Source organism: Solenopsis invicta, chromosome 9 (genome assembly GCF_016802725.1).
Source record: "Solenopsis invicta isolate M01_SB chromosome 9, UNIL_Sinv_3.0, whole genome shotgun sequence".
Classification (NCBI taxonomy): domain Eukaryota; kingdom Metazoa; phylum Arthropoda; class Insecta; order Hymenoptera; family Formicidae; genus Solenopsis; species Solenopsis invicta.
Genome location: NC_052672.1, coordinates 9,864,948 through 9,888,180, shown reverse-complemented (window position 1 = coordinate 9,888,180; position 23,233 = coordinate 9,864,948). Strand labels below are relative to the sequence as shown.

At 41.3% G+C, this 23,233-nt stretch overlaps 1 protein-coding gene across 3 annotated transcripts in view; it reads left to right on the top strand.

Moving 5' to 3' along the window:
* Window positions 1–23,233, top strand: part of LOC120358716 — a 255,925-nt gene that overhangs the window by 213,753 nt on the left and 18,939 nt on the right. For all 3 annotated transcript variants that reach the window (XM_039453809.1, XM_039453810.1, XM_039453808.1), the window contains one exon: window positions 7,750–7,875. The gene's annotated coding sequence lies outside the window, so the exon portion shown is untranslated. The remainder of the gene's footprint in view (window positions 1–7,749; window positions 7,876–23,233) is intronic.

Here is a 23,233-nt window from a genome sequence, read left to right as displayed (position 1 = left end):
CTGTCAATAGCCGCAATTTATTACTTCTCTGAGTTCGTATCGGTTAACAAACTGGTATAAAATCTCGACGTAATGCGTGCTGTAATCCGCGTGAATTTTTTAAATGAAGAAGCACCTAAATTTATTATCGTGCACTTTTATCAACAAATTTTTATTTCACGTCTGTCGTTGTAAGAAAATAATTTTCACTGCGATTAACTTTCACGAAAGGCAAGAGTGGGGCAGGATGTAAAACGAATGTGAATGAAAATTGTTAATGCCGACGTGGCCTCTGACAATCTGAGTTAAAATTTCAGGCGAGATCATGGCGCCCGATGCACGAAAGTGTGAATGAAAGAAGCGGAGAGAGATCCTTGCCCACGATCAGCCGAGCTCCTGGCGAGAAAACGACGATGAGGTCGCTTCTATCACGCGATTCCGCCGACTACTTCGTAAATTTCAATTTATACGCGTGTTCGGTCGTTTTGCTCGGCCGTTTAAGAACCACCCGAACGACACCACTAACGCACGGACGGAAAGCAGGTGATTTCTCGTGTCCCGAAATGCAACGTGACATGCACATTAGAATATCAGATCGAGACGCGATCCGGCCAAGTCTATTAATCAACGGAATTTATTACCCGATCAGTTTTATGTACAATTGTCGGAAATTTCAAATAATTGCCTCGAAGAAAGGAAGCAAGAAATGATTAACCCTATTTTATTCGCGTGATTTTTCTTGTAATTACTCGCGTTTTTAACATTCCAACGTTTTACATATGTATTTGTTGTTTTTTTTTTCATGATTTACAATTAAATTAATACAATTCTATACAATCTTTAGATAGAGATGTAAAAAGTTTTTTTTTAACTGTGAAACAATTTGCGTTAAATATAATAACGAGACGAGAATATAATAATATAGACAGCATAATATGTAAGATAATTTTAAATGTTATTAAAGATTTAAGTAAATGTATCTCAATTAAATTTTTTTTGGATAAGTATATAAAAGTAGAAGTTTTATAAAATATTTTTGATATTAAAAAAAATAAATTTTATGAATTACACTTATTTGATGTAACATATTGAAATAAGGATAGTTTGCAAAAATGCAAATTAGACTCAAGCGTTATTTAATTCTTATTTATTTTATTTAATTTGTTTAAATAGTACTTAAACTTTAAAATGTTATACATACTACATCTCGTTTCATTTATTATCATTACTTAAACTTCAAAAAATAAACTAAAGTTGACAGATTTTTAATTTATTATATATCACATTCTTCACCACATTTATTGTTGCTTAAATTTTAAACAACAAACTAGACTTGACGAATTAGCGCAACAATCGATTGAAAGATAGATGAGAGCATTTGATTGATAAAATAATTTTGGTGAACGTAACGAATTTGTAAGGCTGGGGTATCCTAAATTTATGCGAGTAAATTGGGGTTAAAAAAGCGATTTCGATAGAACGTAAATTCTGCGACATAGGTGTGCAGTGAAAGAGAAAGGATAAATCGGGCTGTTTCTTTGTGCTGGTACCGAGAGAAACAGCAGCGATTCGCGTCGTCGCGCTTTTTCAGTTGACGTCGCGTTTAATCAAGACCGAATGTTTTACGCGCGATCATTAAAAGCGGAATAGCTCGTGTTATACCTGAATACATAAACCCGAACGGCAATATCGAGGTTTACGTCAGTTTTATTTAAATAAAGTTTCCGTCACAGCCGCGACACCTGGCCTCCCGTTCTAGATTTCCGCCCCTACGTAATCAGGCCGCGATTCTCGCGTGTCGTTCGTCTCGAAGCTGCAAAAAGCGGGGAAAAAGATATCGCTTAGAAGCCTGCAGAAAGCGATAATAAAGTTTCGCGATCGTAACGCGATTAGAAAACCAGTATCGTTGCCGTCGCAGTTTCCCGATCGTGGCCGTCGTCATCGTCACGATCTGGAAACCGCGACCGTTCGCCTCGGCGAGTATATCGTGGGTACTTGTTAATTAATAAAACGAATCGATAAGACGACGTGTTACGCGCATTAGCGGCGTGGCTACAATATCTATTATGGCTGATAGCGATCGACAAAGTTGTCCGGTAAACGGCGCTTTATTATTTACCATCGAGCTCGTGCGAGGAATTTGTATCGACGCCGTTCATTTAAAACGTACATGGAATGACCGTGGTACGATTTCGTTACGTGTACGTATCATGCTGAAATAATCTCACGCGATAACATATTGCGAATTGGCACAAGTAGTACATGGGAACAAGCACTTGGAATCCCCACCGTAAATTTAAAAACGATCGGTACACTGAAACGCGTTCTGCAATATTTTGCGATTCTACTGTTTACAAGGAGGAGAAGAAACATATAATTCCCCATACAGCATAGCACAGTGAAAACATTGCAAAATATTGCTGCAATATTTCAGCAATGTTGCAGCAACGATAAAATATTGCTGAAATGGTAAAATTTTTGCTTCAGAAATATTGATACGTAATGTTGCAGCGATGCTAATACAATATTGTATATGTTGTTGCAACATTACGCGTCAGTATTTCTAAAGCGAACATTTTACTGTCGCAGCAATGTTTCGCGATGTCTCTGCAGTGCTGTGCGCTATACGGGTCCATAGTGTCTTGCGCAAAGAGAACGAGAGCAAAATATCGGCTGGCTTAATCACGCGGTGACGATTGGACGCGTCGTATAATTAGCTGCCTAAAAATACGCGACTCTCAAAGAGCGCGGAGCGCCGTATCATTTGGAATTCAGAAACCGCCAGATGATCGTCGTTAACGTCGCTTTGAAGATCGTCTCCTTCTCTCGCCTCTCTCTTTCTCTCTTTCTCTGCTTTGTGCAAATGGTGAATTGCCGCTCCGCGAAGTCGAGCTCCTCCGCGCCTTTTCGTCTCCCTCGCTGACGGACAAACGGACGGACAGTCTCTCTCGGACGAGAGACACGCGAGGAGGAGGCGGTGGAAACGAGGAAGAGGAGAAACGAACGGAAGCGAGCGCGGACGATAAGTCGGGCGAGCGGTGGCGTAGGCCGTCTAACGAGCTCCTCCGAGATGCGGACGACGTTCCTCACTCTGCTCTCGTTATCCGATGCCTTGCGCGCGCGTATGTATCCGTGCGACGTGGACACACGCGACACATACGCGTACACACGCTCGACGTGACTGTTAAAGGGTGACTTAATCACTCCGTCGCATCTCGAGATCGGGCAAAAATCTGCTATTAAGGTACGTGCGTGCGCGCACGGCCCGTCCGCCAAACTGTGTTCCGCTGATTCTCATCTGAGATTGCCGCGCTTAAGGACCCTGCTAATTGCATCTCGCGCTGTCTGACAGGCTTCGAAGATCATGCGGCGAAGACGTGTCATTAGGGGGATTTTAACGTGACGCAACACACGTCGACTGTACGAGGTGCTGTAACTCTGTAATCCCATCGCGAAGGAGGGGGGGGGGGGCTTTCAGTAAATACGTCATCAGTACTTTTCCGCGTGCGGTTAATTGCATCTCGATTGCGATAAATCAGAAGGATTGCCTTTCAGATGAACAATAACGTTTATCAAAGAAATATTCTATATTTTAGTAACTCATTGTCGCAATAAGTTAATCCGCGCGAGGAGTTCTCAATATTCTGTTCCGATGACGCACACAGCCGTACCGTGCCTCCTTCGGGCCTTGATAAATTGATTCCAGGTGTGAGAGAAGGTTCCCGCCACGCGAATACGCATTTCCAGGCGGGTAACGATGGCGGTCGGTCATTGTCTCAGGTATTATCGAGGCGGGCATCTCGACGCCTCTTCGAGTTGCGGGGGCGGTCAAGCCCTTCTTTCTCTTGTTCCCCGTGTCTTCCGTCTTCTCATCTCGTCGTCGTTGCCGTAGTCACCATCGTCGTCGTCGTCGTCGTCGTCGTCGTCGTCGTCGTCGTCGTCGTACCTCAGACAGCGAAGAAAAAGGGCTCTCTCTCCTACCTCGATCATTCTTTTAAGGCGCGGAAGCACGAAAGCGCAACGAACGACCGACATAGAGCGGAAAATTATAAATAATGACGAGCCTACAGATTCTCACGCTCTGTCTAAAATTCTCTCGACGGTTTGCTATTTGCCGACGATGACGAACAACGGTGAGGAGGGACAAGAAAACTGCGGAAAAGATTCGCGTCGAAAGGAGACGCGATTCCAATGTTTCCGTTCGCTGCCCGCAGAGAGTCCGACCAAAATTATCTTTTTTTTTTTAGTTTCGGCTAAAACCAAAACCGAGACTTTCATGGGAATGTGTGTAGGCACGCTCGCAAAAATGTATTATTTATTATTTTTTTATAAACACTAGAATTATTGACACTAGAAGTAATGATTACGCACATATTATCACTGTATTAGTAGTGCAATTTTACTATCGCAATCTAGCGTCATATCCTATCGTATTACAAATCTATTATCTTAATAATGAAATTTTAATAAATAAAATAAAAACATCTCTTTCAGAAAATAAAAGTATTTTTAGTTTTTGAAAAATTAAGAATAAGCATCTCATGTTAATAAATGTTTTGTACTACAGATTTACAATCTTAAAACTAATAATTATAATTAAACAATCGAATGTTGTAAGACAAAAATAATAGTGTTTCTACATTTGTGCCCAACAAGTTACTATATCTGTCTGTAAAAAATCTGTCCAAAAAGTTGTAATTTAAAACTTGATCGGTTTCGACTACGTCGCCGAAACTCTCTTTAAATTTCGATTGGGCTCCAGCGGCACGATCATTACGAGTGAATGATGCTGATACGGAGAGGAAAAAGGGAAAGAAAATAGATCATTCATTTTGCTTGTGATTTGGATTTTGTGTTCGTCTCAGGAGAGAGCGAGAGAAATAACTGTTACTTAACGCAATTAATAGACGTACACGTGTACGGTAGCCAATGTTTGGTGCAGCGAAATCTGCAATGCGGATAATATCGCGCACAACCCGATTACGTGCAGCCCGTATCTTCGTTCGTTATAATCGGCGACCGAGATAACACAGCCACGACACCGGAGAGAGACACGATGCGCATGTTGCACGTGCACACATGCATCCTCGACGTGGAAGGCAACTTCGGTACCTTCCACGAACGTCCGGGTGGACATCTCCTTAATGATCGGCTCAGTGTATCGCGACGGATAATCGTCAGATCCGGTGTGAAGGAGAGATGCACAGCGGTTCTCGTTATCGCATTGCTTACGTTGCGTGCATCGGGATTGCGTTTGCAACGTCCAGAGCAGACATCGATGCCATCCACGTCGCGCTGTCGATTCGATCGCGTCGCCCGGCCATGATTGTAAATGTATTTATATCACGCTCGCTTGTTATAATACGCCGCTCTTATCAAACAACAAATGCGTGCCGTTGCTGACACGTCTCAGTTCGCCTTCTCGCGAAGCGAGAGGCCTCGTTTATTTCGGCCGCGCTTTATATCGACTTTGACCCCGCTTGCCTTTTCCTCCGAGGATAAACTCTCCTTTATACATGCGTCTAGTTCGTCGTAACGTAATCGGATCGCAACCGGACGCTGTGAATGCTGTGCGACCCAAGTTATAATACCGCTTACATTTGTTATAAGTAGTGACGATATGTATCGTCAGATCGTTCTCCGTACCCGTGATACGTCCCTTACAACCACTCATGACCGATATAACGTCCGTTGGAGCTTATCTTGCAATTAAGTTTAAATGACAATGAGATAATTTTATCGTCGGGTCTTACTGGAGTTTACTAAATCATTCTTTTAAGCATACCCAAACAGAACAACAGGTCACGATAACATTAAAATGAATCGCGACTGATTAAAAAGTAACATTTAATCAGTCGAAGCTACTTTGACACTATCAATCATGGCTTTTTGTTCTGCTTGGGTATGTGTTTGCTTGGCTCGTTACATGGCCACTTATTTCGTCTCTCGTAGCTGTATGCCGGAGTTACTACGTGAATGGGCCTAAAAACTTGACGGCCTGGTACGAAGATAAAGGCAATTAAATAGGTGTAAAGAAGGAGAATTAACTTTGTCTTGGTCACGAGCATGTGGCAGCGCAAGAATAAAATACTCTCACGGAACGGGCACGTACTCTTATCTTCTTAGGCATTCGCGATGATCGGACACCGGGGTACCTGAGGAGGTATTCGAAACTCTTGTAGCCGGTTCTACTTGGTTGGACTGTGTGGTACCGTACCGCGGCGGTGGTGGACGAGCCGGCCAAGACTTGGCTGGATGCGCGTCGCATCAAAAGAAGCCGACGCCACGATATAGAGTTACCGATTCCGCCATAGGCCACGTTATATCCTCTAATAGTTTATATATATTAGGATAGGATGTAATCCCCTCCAGCTTGTTGCTTCGTGGGCTCCCTACACGCAGATTCTACCCTCGAACTATTTTTAGCGTATACATCTAGTCGAACAGGTGCGGCGAAGTATCCCGATGCGGCGATAAGAGATTTTTATCAAAGTGACGACCGTCTTGAAACGCTTTTATGTACGCCGCTCGACCTTTGATTTCCTACAAACGCGATGACAGACGAAGAAAAATGACGAAACTTTTAGTAATTCGAATTATTTCTCTAACTAGTAGAAATGTATTGAGAAAAAAAATACACGTTAAGAACGTTGCTTAAATAATTTCAACTAAATTATATTTCTAACGGAAAATAAGAAATGTCAAAATCCGCAATCGACCGTGTTCAAACGACTCGATCACGTCCCTCTTCGATCTCAGGACGAATAAATTAAATCAGGCGAAAGAGAAGCGCGGTTCTTCTCTCGTGTCTTCTGCCTTCGAGATGTGTGTTAGAATGACGAATCCCTTCGGAGGATCGGCTATTTAGATACCAATCTAGATGGAGGTCACGGATTCAGTCCTATCGGGGAAATCTTAGACGGCGCGGACCCTCGATATGGTCTCCAAACGCCTCCGAGGCGTTGGGCATCATTCACGCGTAAAAAATTAGAGATCGTAGCTCCTTTCTGTAATGCGCCGATCTAACCTTCTATAATGCGCTGTAACTTTGATCAGATGACACAGAGCGTGATGGTGACATTAGTTTCATGATTTTTATATGATTGCTCATGAGTAGCAAAGTAAAGCTGAGTTTTAATCCAAATGTGTGAGGAAGGGAGGGGGGGGGGAGTTTCGCGTCTGTTAGCGATTCAATATCGGTTTGATAGAAGCGCAATACAGTTTGATAATGATACAGCGCGGCTCGATAGCAATACAATTGACGTTCAATCGATGGCGGACCGCTTGCCGAAAATCCCGCGACGCGAAATGCGAACTGCCCCCTTGGTCTGCGGTCCCCACATTTGAATAAAAACCGGCCTTACTTTCCTAATCTTATGATAGCTTTTAGTTTTATAAACAATTATTACTGTCTCTTTGTTGAGAATCAGATTATGTGTTTTCTACACTTTCTTCAAGGCTGCAATTAACTCTTGAGATATCATCATGGGTGTTCCGTGTCCGACCGATTTCTATCAATGGAAGTTTCTCGAAATTTCAAGGATAATTAAATTATATATTTTATTTCTCTTTCAAAGTGTTTTATGAGTCTTTAGAAATTTTCTGAAGAGTACTTTGAATAGATAAAAAAGTGGTTGGAATCGAGCGACTCATGATTGTATCAAGAAAGTACCTTTTTCATCACATAATACTTTAATGGCTAAAAATTATAGTAAAATTGTATTACATATTCTGTCGCCAATCTCACAACAGACACTTTAATCTTTTCAGGTGCTTTTGTGACGATTATATTCCGAAGAGTCAGAATAGCGCTGCAGCTTGTTCACGTAGATGCTTACACGTCGAATCGCGAGAATTGGCGAATTCAAGGTGAGGACGAGGGAGAAACGGAGGGAGGTAGGCTGGCTTTTGTTACCTTGTTAGAAGCGTAGAAGGAAGACGATTGCGCGGAGGGAACGAGAGGAGATATTAGCGAGACAAATAGCTCGACGGGCTCGGTGTGAGCGCAGAGTTTCAACGCGGGTGTGTGTGCGTGCGTGTGTGTATGTATGTGTGTGCGCGTGCGTGCGTGCGTGTGGGTGCTCGAATAGGTGCGACACCGTAGGGCTAGTACGAACCTTGGCGTACTGTAACCGAGTAACCGAATGAGCGCAGTATGCTTGTACTTGGCTCATGGCAGCCACTACGAGAGTAAGCGGAGCTTAGTCCCCCGTATTAGCATATGAGCGCCGCCTAATTAACGCCCCGACCACCGACTGCGAGGCATTAAATAATGTAAACCCGGAGCCCCGCCATTGTCTCGCTCAAAGCCGTTCGTAAAACTCCGGTTAAGTCGGCGAATGGTTACCAGATTTCGACGTCGCTAAGGGTGAAGCGTCTCCTTGGGGGATGCTCTTTCCCGCGCTGCGCTCTCGTGGTAGAAAAGACTAATTACTTGGGGATAAACACGTCTGCTCATACATTTTGTTTGTTTCCCCTTTCACACGCAATATATAAATTCTTACAATTAATCGTTGTACTCATGATCCAAGAATGATTTCACCAACTTTTTTCTGCCATTTGTCTTAAGGTTGGACTATACATCTTTCGTTTATCGTTCGTTTTCATTTTTATATTTCATTTGATTGTGCTTTCCCGACCTGTATATGCGAACATGCAAGGTGTACGACGGCAAAAATGTTCTCAAGAACACAACTAGGCTAGTTAACACTTTACGCCATAAATATCGCTTTAGCAGGTTGTGACATATAGCGTGTGTAACAGCGGTCGGCATTAAAAGGCTCGATCGTGCGATAGAGACAGAGAGAGAAAGAGAAAGAGAGAGAGAGAGTAGAAATGCAAACCGGTCGACAATAATTCCGCATGCAGATTCCGCCGATAGAAAAATCAATCTCCCGGGTGATCTCGCACAGGGTACCGCTCGACGCACATCGGGAGAACGGCGGCGGGCGTCGATTTTGTAACTTCGCGAGTACACACGGGCTCTCCGGCGAACTGGTCTCTCTCTCTCTCTCTCTCTCTCTCTCTCTCTCTCTCTCTCTCTCTCTCTCTCTCTCCCACTCTCTCTCTTCCTCTCGGAGCGGCATATTGTCAGGCGATAAAACGAAGCTGGCAGAAGGCGGCGGGAATAAATTTCTGAATGCTGGAAGCCGACTGCATTCCGCGCGCTGCCTGCGCTCGACACACTGAATTGTCGCTCTCATTAGCGACTCGCCCTGGCTTTCTTTCTCGGGTCTCTCCGGCCGTCTTTCTCTCTCTCTCTCTCTCTCTCTCTCTCTCTCTCTCTCTCTCTCTCTCTTTCACTTACTCTTTCTCTCTCCTTCCCTTTTGTTCCGCCCTCTCGCCTCTCTTTCTTCGGCCTTCTTCTCTTCCTTCACTTATTCTCTCTTTCTGATGCATCCTTCTCCGCTCCTCGTCGCCTCGACCGATTGATATGCGTCGCGCGGCCTTCCAAGTCCATTTCCAGAACCGCACTAATCTCAGCGGCTTTAATGAATTTTAATCGAAAGCGAGCACAGCCCGTTCCGTCAGACGATCGGGGATGCGCCCGGTGCAGGACGATCACGATTCATCCGGAGAGAGAAACCCGGGCGTGTTAATTGGGATCTCTCGCTCTTTCTCTTTCTCTTTCTCTCTTTTGGCGCGCCAAGTAATTATGTGGGCGTACGCGATGGGTATACGCGACATCGTAAATGTCGCGCAACGTCGTGACAAGGCATAAAGAGGACGGAAATGCGGAGCGCATACCGTGCCGCGCCGAGCAGATGTCACTCGACGCCAGATATCTTTCGATTGGCGTGCTCCTTGCAACGCAAGTCGCAAAGTCGCTTTTAAATTACCGATAATTATTAAACTGCGGCGTATCATTCATATGACCATTTCTGCCAATATAGAACTTTAAAAAGTTTCTCTCTTTTTTCTTTTTATTTTTAAGAATTTAATTCTTGAGAAAATAAATTAAATTGGGATTAAAACTCAACTACATTGGTACAGGGAAAGAACAGTTTTACTGAAGTAATCTAAAAATTTACTTGGATACAGATCTGAAAATAATTTTGCTGAATTATCAAAATAATCATAAGGAACACTCAAATATAATGAGCAATGCTGCAAAGTCATGACATTTGAACAATTAATTTGATGGTCTAGCAAAATTACACCAGTTTACATCCAAAAATTATTTTAAATCAGACAAGGTTTTTTATAGATTTTTGGATGTATAAAACGATACCGTAAACTAAATTTTAGCAGTACGTCAGGCTTTTAAAATAATTCAGATTTAATGGCCTTTTTGCGATTTTTGAAGTTTTTATGTAGAAAAGCTTAACATTATCTTGAAATTCTGATCAAATGTCATGAATGTATTGTTCATTCTCTATAAAATGTAATTTCTTATTTCGATATCTTATTTTCTAGCCACGCTATGAAAGATTAAATCTGGCAATTACTTCTGAGGTAAGTGCGCACGCTCGATCGGCGGTTCAGTCGTCGAGCAGTGAGAAAGAAATAATTTTATCATTATTTGTCCTCCTTTAGATCATACAATTCTAGTCTGAAACATTTTCTCGAAAATGCATTTGTTTCGAAAAATTCTAAGTGGTCAGTTAAAATAAGACACGCTATATATAAATATATTTAGTGGTATTTATTATCTTAGGATAAATTACTGTGTACGTGAACTAATACCAAACTACGAATATTGCAAAAGTATGACTTCATAATCATAAGTGAAATATTTACTATCTCAACAAAACTCTACATTTAAATGGTAATATCACGGTTAAAAGTAGTGAAATAAAAAAAATACATTTTATAAGGGACGAACAATATACATTCATGATTTTTGATCAAGACTACATTAAACTTTTTTACAAAAAAATTTCAAATATTGGCAAAAGCTATTTTTTGAATATTAAATTATTTTTGAAATTCAACGTGCCGTTGAAAATTGGCTTACAGCATTATTTTTAGCATCCAAGAATCTGTAAAAAGCACCTTATTTGATTCAAAATAATTAAAAAAATATATATTTTTTTGTAAATTGGTATTATCAAATCTGCATCCAGCTATTCAAATTTGTAGACACTTTAGCAAAATCATTCTTTTCGTATAAAAATGAACATTAGGAGTGCCATTTAATTTTTGTTTATCGATAGATTACCGTAAACATACGCAGAAGTGGGAAGAACGTAACGACAATCTGACGTATTACGCAAGCAAGTGGTGGAAATAAATGCATTGAGCACGATCGTAGCGGATCGTAAGTCTTTCCGCGCGCATAAGTCAAGTCGGCGCTAATAGTTAACGACTTTCCGGCCAAATAGTTCGCCCGTATGTTACGCGGAACGTATATGCGCAGCTGTACGGAGCAGAGTGCCGTGGCGATAAAACTTTCGCTCCGTAAGTTCGGGCGTTAATGCCGTTACGTATTCGGCGGCTCATCGAATAAATACGTAGACCGGCGAGAGCGCGTATATGCGTATCGACGCGCGCGGAGCTTAACAGCGGTTTGATAAATACCCGCGTGAAACTTCGCGGCGAGTATATCGGACCAGCGCTACACGGCGACGGTATTAAAATGGAAATTATGTGCGAGTTTGGCCGGAACGTCGCTGCTTTAGCGAGACTCAATGGTACATTTTGTAGTCTATTAATCGATGACATTTCCAGATGTGAATAGCTATAATGTTTGCAACTTGGTATCAATTGCGACAAACGGTTGAAAGTTTTTCTTTCTAATTATTACTATGATCCGAGAGTCTCCTGTTGCGTGATACAAGTTCCTCGGAGATAAACGCCTTTCACCTACGGAGAAGGAAAAGGAGTATGTAATAAATCATCAGGTTTCATCTCGCGGTATCTATTAAGATGATAAAGATGTTTTCTTTTGTACTGTTTTTTACATATCTCGTGTTAGAGATCGATGCAATCTCATAGAACAAAAATTATTATCAAATTAACAATATTTTCATAGTTTCATATATAAGCAAGAGTATAAAAGCTTGAAAGAATTTGATGATCTTGAACAGACATAACTTGTTCGTGAAAAAAATCTATTTTTTACATGAAGAATTTTATTTCTTCGTGTAAAAAATAAATAATCGTAAGATGCCATGTATAAAACTCTAACTTAAACATGTATTTTTTTTTATACAAAAAGAACTTCACTGAAGTGTCTAAAAATTAAAATGGATACAGATCTGGAAATAATTTTGTTGGGCCATCAAAATAATTATGTATGACAGTCAAATTAGTTGCTGGAACGTCAAAACATTTTGTAATTTTGCTCGTCATTTGAACGTTCTATCTACATAATTATTTTGATGAGCCAACAAAATTATTTTTAGATCTGTATCTTGCTAAATTTTTTTTGATATTTCAGCAAAATCATTCTTTCCATGTAAAAACTGCCAGATCGATCGATTTGAGGTTTGTAATATAATATTAGCTCCGCTTAAAATAAGCTGTACATAATTTTTAAATAGATTAAAGCATTTTGATTTTTCGATCGAAAAATAATTTTGACATTCTAGCAACCAAGTCAAACATCCGATAAAATTTTTCAAATAGTTCAACATAATTATTTTCTGTATTTTAACAAATTTATTCTTTCCGTGTGATCGTTGTCCGCGATCGGGAAACAATTTGCGCAACGAAGGTCGCCACCTTGGAGACTGCCTGCGAGATGAGATGTACATACATACGTACGCTTCCTCTACGTCGTTATGAGCACCGCATGCTTAATTGAACGGCACGTCGGCGTCGTCCTCGCCGCCGTCGCCGCTTAGGTGCCAGCACGCGTTAATGACGCGTGTATTAAAAACGCGGCCGACTTAAAATAAACGGGCCCGCGGACTGCGCGGTGATTGATGAGAGAACTCCTCGCCCTTCTCCGCCGGCCTCTTTGGCCCCGGAAAGCCGGGGCGCGCGAGACGCGGGACCGAGAGGAACAACTCGAGCTTGGTGCGCGAACAACGAAAGAGGCAGAGGTACACCTCGACGATTTGTGTCGCGCTATTTGCACAAGCATGCTGGCACGGAGCTTTCAACGGCGAGAAATTTAATGTTATATAACAGAGGGCATGAGAAAGAGAGGCCGTTTATTAGCTTAGGACTAAACATCTCGAGGCGCACTGCGCCACGTCACTGCCGCGCGTACATACATCTGTATTAACAGGTACGCAATATGAAATTTCTATAGACACAAACGTGACTATACGAAAATGCCGCGGTCAAGCGGCGTAATTCAATAACCGCGTGTATCCAATTATAGGATAGTATCCAAGTTATTCGCGACGGGAGGGAAAGATCCCAAGTTTTTCTTGAGACATCTTATTTTCGACAATCCCCAAAAGAGAGTGTCTCGCGACATTTATTTTTACACTCTCGCTCCATTCTGTGCTCCACCTTGCGCTCGCGTTCGCGCACGTGGAGAAGAACATCGTCGGGAGGAACCGCGTGGCAACATCCATCGGGATTTGTGTGCGAGGCGCCACCGCGCGTTACTTCCGGCGGCCCGCGGAAGGCACGGATCCGTCAACGTAACGACCTTGGTGACGCGACGCTTCCTTTTCCCGCGTGACGGCTAAACGGAGGAGTAACGGATCGAGCCCGCACGCCCGAGCGTCCGTCGCGCGCAATTATCCTGAATATTCTAAACGAATCGCGTCTAATTATTTATTATTAATTGTCACTCGACGAAAGTCTCGCGGTATACGCGAGCCCGTCTCGTCGATTATTCAAAATTCCGAAGAAGTCGTTCGCCCCGCCCGACGCGAGAGACTGTATTTGTCTTGCTAATTTGTAATATTAGTCACTTCCACGTGCGAGGGGGCCTTCGTGTAAACTCGCACACGCGTTTATGATTTATATCCCGAGAGGTGTCCGCCGTGATTGTGATTTATGCGCGCTTCGAAAATTCACGAACTGCTTGCATAAAAATAGATCCAATTATAAGAATCGCTTGAAGGGGGCTCCAAAGTGTCTCGTCGAGATACTTATCGCGCGGATTATCGCGGATTGTCACTGGCCACAGATAACTTCGTTGATCGCGATAAATCAGGGGATCTAGGAAGCCGGCTTCCTCAATTAATCTGCGCACGAGTCGCGCGCGACAAAGAAGTCGACGATTTGTTTAAAGGTCCTAAGCAAGGCGCGCGCGTCAAGCGCGGCGATGCATCATGCGCAGGGCGCGTAAGAAGCGCGACATCAAAGAGCGCGCGCCGCCTTTGCGCGCGCTCTTGTCGTTTTTAGGCCGCGCGGAGTATCGCGCGAGAGGTGACGCTGGGAAAATATCATAAATCCACTTTGACGCTTCGCGCCTCGACGCTGTTGTGACACGCACCGTCGTTCTCTCTCCCGCTCTCTCTCTCTATCTTTCTCCGTTCTTCCTCTCCTCCCTCCCCCTCTTTCTCTCTCGATATTCTCGCATAATAAACGTCACTTATTTTTACACCGATTCGGCCAACTGCTCGACGCGCGATTAGAAACGTCGCGCGGGCGAGAACACACGCGGGAGCCGAGCGAGCGGATGGGACGGAAGGAAGATCGACGGTTACACGTGGAAAAATGTGATACGGCCGTAAATCGCGGCGGGCTCCGAAATACATCGCGCGCGTGTACGACGCACGTGGAAAACAAACATTAATAGAACGACCGTTAGTCACCACCCCCGCGCTCGTCCAGAAGCGGCGAGAGGACACCCTCCGCTTTGCGCGCGCGCGCACGCGCGCACGGCGCTACTAATTACATTACGATGTAGGGACTGGGTCTGTGTCACAACAAACTTCGAAACAAACGCGGGGAGAGTCGCGGAGGATCGCATAAAACTTGGAGCGTAAAATCTCCTGCATTCGCAGAAGGAGAACGTGGAGCTGAATTGGATATTTGCAGCTAATTGAAATTTTAATCTCGGTTGTGCGAGAAGTTGATAAAATTAATTCCCGTGCACCACCGCCGAAGTCGCGGCGTGTAAAGAAAAAAAACGACGTCGATTTTATAATTTCTCGGTAATGAAATAGTATATACAGCTGACGCGAGGCAGCACGAGATGAAGATCGGCGAGATTCGAACGAGAACTTTTTCACTCGGGGGTCTGATAGTGCCCCCTGCGCGCGCGCGCGGATCCCCGCTGGCGTAATTAACATTCGGCACGTTTAGCCGGGGCCCCCGACGAGCTTCTTGCCCCAGCGGGCCCGCTGGAAGTCCTGGCCAGACACTGATTAAGACGTGACCGCGGCGTGACACGCCGACAAACATCGAAACCGCGCGTGGTTCTAGCTGCTCGTGTATATCCTCGCGAGGATGCAATGTCCTGTCTGGGGTCGACGACACTGCTGGAAACGATTGCGCGGGGCCAATATCCCTTTGCACACGCAACTTTGATGTTAATGGAAATCAAAGCGTCGCCCAGTATGTAAAGACTTGAAAGCAAAAGCGTGCTGTTTAAAATTTAATTTACCTCGGGGAAAGTGTTGTTCGTAAAATGATTCTCTCTTTTTTTAAACATTTTTTTTTTATTGTTCTCTCTAAACTTAAATCAGTGAAATCTTACTGATTTACAGTGCTGTACTTATAACTGTGATCATCATTGATTATTTACTGTCCTTCAGTAATTTAAAGAAGGTACTTTCACTGATCGGAATCAGTGTATTATCACTGAAAAGGCAGTTCATGTATCTGTAATTGACATAGTTATAAGCAGTGTTTGCCGTTCATCTAAATAAGAGTAAAATAAATTACGTGTAAATGTATCTCAAATTAGGTGACGATGTAATTTTAATTTATATAGATAAAAGATAAAATGTGATTTTATCTGTATAAATTTTTAAATAGTATACATTATGATAATCTAGATAAAGCTAGAGTAAAGAAATAAAGTAGAGATAATATCTAAAAATTTATATAAATAAAACCATGTATAATTAAAATTAGTAATTCGAGAGTAATGTAGTCTACGCGTTACGCTCTTTCTTCCTTTAACTTTAATTTGTCTCCCGCTTCCCGCGAGTTGTAATAAAGTCTCCAAGATTCCACAGCGACGATTTCTCTCGCATCAATCGTACATTCGCGCCTGGAGGAAAAAGCGTCGGCCGCATCTCGCTCGGCAATTTTATAAGCATTCTCGCACCGGTATCAATCATAACCCCCGCGACCGCGTTCGCGTTTTTGCCCCCCGCGTTCGCCCTCCAAAAAGTCCGTCATCGGCGGACACTGGAATGGCAGACGGAACGCCGACGCGTCCATCTCCGGACGGTGCACACCGGTTCTCGATTGACTCGTCATCCATCGATGTTGCGTCCGTCGACATGCGCGAACGGACGGAGGACTCGGTTTTTGCGCGCGATCCCTGAACTAGTGCGGATCGTGATCGCCATTCTGCATGTCGTATTCCTGATCGCGGCTCCTCTGGAGCGCCGTCATCGTCGTCGCCATTGACTGCTTTCGACGGACCCACTAATTAAATACAGTTTTTCGTTCGCGGGGCCCGGATGCGGATCGACGTCCCGCTGTGCGAATTGATCGTGGTTTGACAAATAAATCAAAAGTAAGACGGATGTTCCGAAATTTAAAATTAATAATTTCTGAAAGGTACGCTTCGAAATACAATCGAGGGAAGAAGAAAGAGTCCATTTCCTTGCCTTGTATACGGAGTTTTAAAATGTTGATAAAATATTATTCTTGATAATTGTTCAGTAGTTTTGTTCAAAATTTTACTGTCTCAGATTTAAAAAAGTCTGAAAAAATTTATTTTATTTTTCGATATCTCTCTTGCATTATTAAATAGTTTTTTTTTATTTAAATATTGAAACCTTTATTTAAGAAAGATTTTCTTCATCTTAAAGAAATTTGAGTAAAAATTTTTACTTGTGCCAGATCAAATTCGAGGTTTAAGTGATTTTATTATGAATCCATTTTCTGATTGAGGGAGAAAGAGGGGCGATCACGATCACTATTCACGTTGTTCCTACGAGCACGTCGCCTTCTCGGAAGGCAAACACAAATCGTCGATATAATTAGGCGCGCGTGTCCATGCTGCCGAAACTCTCGCTAGCTATAAGTTGCGTTTCTGTTACGTGAACCAAAGGACCACTCGTGCCTCAGAGGCGGTTAGTGACTGGCTTTCGAAGAAAAATAGCCGTACTGTCCATATCCACTAATCGATAGTTTAAGTAGTGATATTAACAATTGATAAATGGTAATATTTTCTCTTAAGGATGAATAGGACATTTCTCAAAATATTTATAAAATTATGAAAAAATCGTTGTTTTATATTGCTTTTGAAAGTAAGAAAAAATTTGGCGGCCATTTTCTATCTGGATAAAAAATTATTTCAATAAGAAATAGAGACATATGTTTTAATGAAAGTATAATTAATAATGAAGTAAGAAATAATGAAAAAAATTTGAATTTTTTTATTTAAGTACTTTAAATATTCAAGATGATTTATGTACAATAGTTTCATTGCCCGATACAGAGATCAGTTCTGTAAAATAAACAAAATTTATTTATTTATTTACAAAATAACTAAACAATCACAATAAAAATAATTTAATTTTTCATAAATACAGTAAATAGAGCAGACTATAAAAGTAAGTTATTAAATAAAAATGTAATCTTATTTACACAACTTTTACACACATACACACACACACACACACACATTATATGTATATATATATATATATATATATATATATATATATATATGTATGTATGTATGTATGTATGTATGTATGTATGTATAGTTGATGTGAAGTGATAGTATTAAACATTTCAAAATTTTATTACTTTACAGAGACTGTATGTCCGATATATTCTTAAATTTGTAATATTGAACTATATCCGACTTAAGTTTTCAATTATTCCTGTATTGTTCTGCTTCTACTCAATATGTTATTATTTTACTAAAACACTGAAGTTAAATAATTTAATTCAAGAAATATATTAAATTTGAATAAAATTTTGTTTATTATTTGTTCGATACGTTAATATACATATGTTAATATAAACACTGTATACATTCATTTATAGCATAGCTAATTGTAAGTAATTTAATCGCCCAAATTGATTGATTAAATGTAATTGTTTTTTTAATCACACGTTTATAAAATAATTAATTTCAATATGCATATAGAAGTTAAAAATAACAAAACGTTATTTAACTTAAGAAATTGGTTTAAATTTGAACTTTTCAATATTTAATCCTCCGTCTGCAATCTGAGTCTTTTTTAGCACAGGCAAAATTTTATTCTAATTTCTTTAAAATAAAGGAAATTTTTACTAAGTAAAGGTTTTAATATTTAAATTTAAAAAAAAGTTATTTAATAATGTAATAAAAATGTTTAATAATAACCCTGAAATTTTCCAGATCTTTTGAAAGCTAAAATAGTAAGAACTTGGACAAAAAAAAAATTGAACAAAAACATACCCAGACGGAGGGTTAACAGCGTTTGAGATAGAAAGCTATTAACATTATTCGCTTGACATTGCAAATACGTTTCTTCATCTTTGATAAGGACGAATGAAGAAACACTTAGTACGATCCGACTTCATACATTTTTGCGTTTTGCTCCGATCGCGCCACGCTTCGCCGCCGCTGCGAGAACGTATCGCGCGTTACTTACGACTGTCGTAAATCGCGCGGCCAACGCCCCGTCGACGCGACGCGCGTAATCCTCCAAACATTCGCGAGGGCGCCTCGTGGAAGAACATTAACGTTCATCTCGGGCGATTAAATAAGTCATATTGCCGCGTCTCTCTTAACGAAGCGCCGCGAAGCATCCTCCGTATTCGTGCCGCGCAGCGTCGGTGTCGTCGTCGTCTGTCGCAGTTGTCGACTGCCAGAAGCAACTTCTTTTTACCTTCTTCCCCAATCCCCTCCCCCGGCCCTCCTCCGATTCGTTCTTTTATTCCTTTCCTTGCGAGAGATGCAGTATTTATAAGCAGGGACGACCGACGCGGCCGAGATAGGAAGAGAGACGAAAAGAGAGAGAGAGAGAGAGAAAGATAAAGAAGACCGAGGATTTCGCAGCACGCGTTCTCAATGGTGTGTTGGTGATGATACGCGCGCTTCAGCCTCGTCTTTTCTCCGTTTCTTTCGTTCTCAAGAGAAAAGCAGCGCCCCGTGTCGTCGCCACTCCTCTCCCTGTGTTCTAGACTGTAGCTGCTTTGACAGAGCGGCGGCTGGCGTGAAAACGCTCGCCAATTAACCAGCGGTGAATTATGCCCTCCCCCTTTACTTAGCCGCCAGTTTAGTAGGTGACTTACGTCGTACTTGCCAGCCGACAAGCCACGGACGAATTCGAGTACCACGCCGAGCGCTCTTCTCCTCGTCTATCTCCGGTTTCTGTCCTCTCTCTCTCTTTCTCTCTCTTTCTCTCTCTCAAATTCCCTCGTTCTTCTCTCGTCTGGTCCCGTTCTCCTCCTTCTCTTCTCTTCTCTTCTCTTCCCGATGGGCCGGTACACAAAGCGGGTACGGTGTCGCAAGCAGCCGGACATCCGGTACCTCGCAGAGGTTCCCTTTGAAGTCTTTGAGAACGCGAATTCGCGGGATCGTACGCCGAATGAAATATCGCGATGTGCCCATCCACGTGCCGTCCTCTCCGTTCCCTCCTCTCGATCTCTACCCTCGGCTTGGCACCGCACCGCGCATTGCAACACGGTTGCGCGATGCGTCGTATACGCGTTAAAGTGGAAAAGGATTACGAACTGTGCGGGTGATTCTACCGCAGAGGCGAGAAATTATGGCCCGCCCTTCTTGCGAGAAACATTTACAGCAGGCGTATTTCTTTTTCCACGGCAGACAGAAAAACCTCGCGCGCTTCCAGGAAGATTATTTGCCACTTCTCGTAGCGACCAGATCGTAGTAGCTGCGTTTACGTATTTCGGATACCTCATTGTGCCCTCATTGAAAACGTAGAATTTCGAGAGACACGAACAGCTTGATTGATGGCAGTATTAAATTGCTATTACTACGATTATAACGTGTCATTTGTATCCTTCTAAAGGTACATTGAATAATATTGAAAGATAAAATATTGTGGTATTTCAATTCGCCCATTGACCGAGATCACTTTTATACATTCTTTCTGACGCAGTGATAAATCTCACGAAAAAATACTTGTCCAACGGAGGACCTGGGCCACGATTCGTTCGCTGAACGCGCTCGACGGGCAGCTGACAATACCGCCGCGAGGTGTCCCTCGTAAAATTCGAATTTGTCCGCCGGTCGTTAGCCGAGAAATTCAAAACCGTCTTTCGCCCGCCCGAGCTCTCAACCTCGCTTTCTCTCTCTTTCTCGCTTTTTCCCCTCCTCTTACTGCAGGCGGCCGTACGGAATAATCTACCATCCATAGAACAATCTATCACGCTGTACAACGAAAGTTTGACGCAATGTCAAAACGCGGACCCGTTAATTTTTCATGTCGTTTCACCCGGAACTCGTGCTGTAACTGCGCCTCCCTGGCCGTATATACACCGCCGACCTGATCCACGTCGTCGACGCTGGTCCAGCAAGTTGTCTCGACGTTACCATTCATTATTCACCACCTACACTGATACGCTACCTTTCGACAACGCGGGACGCACTTGCGTGGCGGTGCGCCAGAAAAAGAACGTGTTAAGTATCTGTTTTACAGATTGTCTGGTTAAAATGCAGCCCTCTTTATTTATTATCGTGTTATTCAATATAAAAAGCTCGCGGCATCGCAAAGAATATTATTTTGCAGCAAGCAAAATTTCATTTACGATATGTTGCGGATTATTCGCATGCGTGCGATGGTTATTAAGATTTCATTAATAAAATGAATTTATATAATGATATTGCGATTGCGTGTAACACGTATAAATTTTATATAATATCTTATGTAGTGAAGTTTTATTTATAAAATGTAGGAATGCGTCATCAGATAGTATTAAGATATGAGACTTGAAATTTCCATAAAGCTAATTGCTTTGAAATTAAAATAGGTAGATCAGACTGAAAGTTATTTTAGTTCGTTGTATAATACGAAAGGTTATCAAAATATGAAAATTAAAGGCTAAGTTTATTCTTTTTTTTTTTTAATCGACAAACAATATTTTTGATCCTAAATGCCCTGAATTTTGGTCCTGAAACTAGCTACAAAGAAAAAATAATAAAAAATTTGATTTGTAATGGATTTTGCAGCGAAATGACCATATGTTGCCTCAGTTTTAAATATATAACTTTTAAACGAGTAAGAGATCAAAATGAATTTCTGTATAAATATGTATTAGAGTTTTATTAGTGTAAGTAAAAACGTTGATTTAATTTGTAATGCTACCTCTTCATCAAACTTGTAAATAAATACAATTAAACGATTTTTATATTCTTATTTTCTTTTGAACTTATTTATTGAGCTTTTTGTGATTATAATTTATTTATTGATCTAAACACTAAAATAAATATCTTGTTTTTTTTTCATGAAAGACTAAATGAAAATTGCACAAAGGAGCAATTAAAATTAATACAATATATGATAAGTATTCAGAAATTATATACAAAGAATATATTTAATTTAATGAAATAATATATAATGAAATCTTTCTTTGTTTTTAAGCATTAATATCGTTATTAAGAATGTATTTCAGTATTGGTTATTAGTACTGAAGTATTATAGACTTTCTAAGAGAGTTCTGGAAAAATAATTGTCGGAATGTAGGGTAAAATATAAACTAAATATTTTTCAATATTTAAAATAATATATATATATATATATATATATATATATATATATTATAATTGCATTTATTACAAGTTACCTTTGATCTGCATATCGATTACCATATGCATTGGAACATTGAAGAGGTTCGCGAATTTGTTGAATAGGTATAAAGATAATAGTACCAAAGGATAATAGGAACGATAAAAGTAACTGCATTAGTTATTGTAAAAATGTTATGACGTTATCATTACCATTATAAACAAAGAAAAATAACGATAAAAATAACGATGTTATAAATAACTTCAACTTTATCACACACACACACACACACACACACACACACACACACACACACATTCTTTTTTGAAAAAATTTTTTATGACTATTTTTATTAACAATTTTTCTATGTTTAATTTTTATAACGTATATTATATTTGTATATGTATGTATGTAAGATTAAGTAGTTATGTGTATATAACGTCACATAACTACTTAATCTTTCCCCTCTATCGCATTTTTACGATGCCAACTTTGCTCTAGCAGGGCCCCTACCAATGTTTTAATTTTATCGCGACCAAAGTATGATTTTATGAGAAGCCGTGGGCTAAATATGCCCGCATCGTAAAATTAATGGCGTTTCCATAAAGGAATTTGCTGCTTAAAACTCGATAAAAGCCAATAAAGCATCGCCGCAGAACGCAGTTTAGTCGTGTTTATCGTCTGCCCCCTCCTGGAAGTCCTCGCGAAGCGTCCGAGTAACGCGGCGAGCACCTGTATCCATTTACGATGGTCTTTCTCTCTTTCTCGAATAAGACGTATGCGTATCCTGCTGCGAAAAGAAGAGTTAGCGCAGTGGCGCAATTTATCGCGTCCTTCGCGAGAATTCACATTGCGGCCGGGGACGTCGTCGTCGTATATAACGACGATTTCCGGAAACGAAAAATCGCGCGCGGCCGTCCGAGTAAGCCGGCTGTATGCACGGCAAACTACTGTTAATTTTTATTAACCGTGACGGCGCAACGCTGGTTACACGAATGAAAAGTTGTAAGTGCCATAAAGCTTCGTTCGCGAAATTACACGTGCGAATGGCAAATGGGGGAAGCGGTGCCCGAAAGAACACGGATAGATTGTGGATTATCCGTGCTGCGATTAACGTATAACCGTTGATTTATGCCGCGATTGCGAGCTACTTATTTTATTTATTAATATACAACCGCGCATACGCGTCGAAATGTTTCTCTCGTAATTTTTATCTCTCGCTCGTTCCTTCGGTTTTACAGTAACGATAAATTTCTACGTGGATTGATAAAATATAAATAAAATCTAGCGAGTGCGGTACATCACAGCTCACATATGATGGGCGATATTCCAGTATTTCTTGGGCATTGAAGGCTCTCACGTTACTGCTAAGGGGAGAACGGACGGACGAATGAAAAAGGTCGTCAATTCATCGTTATTGCACTGTAGAAACGCTATAACACTAAAAGTAACCATATAACATCCATATGCATTTGTGGAATAAAGTAGTCGATAATCGTTCGTCTGCGCGCCATTATAAGATACATCAT